Here is a 2,090-nt window from a genome sequence, read left to right as displayed (position 1 = left end):
GAGTTGTGAAATGCTGTAAATGCGTGATCCAATGCGTGACACAAGCGACCTGGACCGTCTGAAAATCAGGCTAGTGTTTACAAGGATGTGAATTTAAAAGCATGGAAATCCGACCAGCGATAACTCACTGAAATTGCTTAAACGCATCTTGCAACCAGGGCATAAGGGTGACAATGTGCTTCTGATAACAAAGTCATCACACCGAACATTGAAAAATTAATAAAGAAGACAGGCAACAAGCAACAAGAAAACAACCAGGGATAGCTAGGGATTTTGACAGGCTTACCGCAATTAAAAGAAGCGTAAGATTTGTTTCCAAGTCAGCCAAGTTATACATTCTATTATCAATGTAACAAATTTGATTACCTTTCAAAACCTTTTTTAGTGTATTAGCCTCGAGAACATACCAATATGGAGATGACACAGCGAAATGTGCGTTTCGCAAAGTACCATTTCGTTTCGTTTCGCAAATTCCATAAGCCCAAGTTGAAGCATTACTGTCTGAAGATGTGGCACATCGAGTGATTTGGGGGAAGTTTGCAAACTGGACAGGGGGATTGGGAAAAAAACTGAAGGTGACAAAGCACAGAAAATTTGCAACTTCACCAGCAAAAATGTAGTTTAAGGAATGGGGGCAAATAAAACAAACAGTGCCATTGTCACTGCCTCCAAAACAGCACCTGGGATTCACCAGATTAAAAGTCAGTTTGATAAAACAACAAAGATGCATATCCTACCCTGAGCTCATTCTATAAGAACTGCTAAAGATCATGAGATGCTCATGTTTAGGACTTGCACAAATTGCGCCCTTTTCGAATTAGGCGCAACAGATTTCATGAGCAGCATTCCAAGACATCCCATCATTGTCTCCACTGGTAGGACAAGACATGGAAAAGCACAAGAAGCAGATTGCTATGGAATAGCATGCTCAACAATTTGGCTTGCTTACGTGAACCCTTCCAGAAGATATATTTTCAATAACAACACGAAGTTGTAAAAATGTGGGCACTAAACATGCAGTGGTTCCCTGCTGGCAATAAGAAAAGAATTAAAATATTGATTGTACACTGACATGAAAAAACGTGCCTCCAATCTATGAGATGATAGATAAAACCACAAGAAGGCATTCAAATACTAGTTTCACTGTGAAAATGAAGTACAGCAGATTCTCAAAACAAAATATATTGTATAATAATTGCTTTCAGGAAAGTAGCTTCGGGTCAATGTATAGTGGGGAAAGTCGTTGTCAGGAGGTTTATGTACACCGATAAGAAATCAGATAATCTTCGAAGTGTGTAAAACTGGTTAACTGTCAGTTGAATCAGATCGAATTAATATTGAAAATACACATATAACGTAAACTTTAGGGAAGGTACGTTTATTATTGGGGGGGGGGGGGGGGGGAAGGTTGGAGGGTAACATCTTTCACTCAAAGCTAATCCAGGGGAGGGTCATCCTAACTTTAAGTTACACTCTCTAAACTTTACAATCTGAGCCCACGGCACAAAGTTGTCCCGCTGCACTTTGGTTCGTTTACGTCCATAACGAGAGGAGGAAGCTTCAGTTGTGGCCTCCATCACTGCGTTGCAGCCCTCTGAGAAGCGCTTAAATCACTTGATTCACTAGAAGCAGAAGTAAACGAACCAATACTTTGCTCTACAAAGTCACTCTCCGAGTCTGATGCCGTTTGGGCTGCGATGGCCTCTGCTTCCTGCACGCTGATGGAGGCTATGATCTTGCTGCCAATATAGGCTTTTATGATGGCGATTTTTTGTTTCTTGGTACCCTTGAAAGTCATCTTGTGATGTTGCAAATAAAGATCAAGTTCGCATACCTTAAGGAGGGGGACATTGAGGTGTATTAGAAACCACAAAACCGAAGAAAAAATCATCCAAAACCGCAAAACCGCAAAAAAAATCGGCCAAAACCGAAAACCGCATACAAAACCGTCAAAAAACCAATACAATGGCAACAAGAGCGGCATACAGAGCAAACTACGCTAACACTTTATTTCATCAAAGTATTTGTGAATGTCATGGACTTGTCTAAAGCCTCCATATCTTTTAGTATCTGCTAAAATCATAGGCTTT

Source organism: Montipora foliosa, chromosome 4 (assembly GCF_036669935.1).
Source record: "Montipora foliosa isolate CH-2021 chromosome 4, ASM3666993v2, whole genome shotgun sequence".
Taxonomy (NCBI): Eukaryota; Metazoa; Cnidaria; class Anthozoa; order Scleractinia; family Acroporidae; genus Montipora; species Montipora foliosa.
This window is presented reverse-complemented; position numbering follows the sequence as displayed.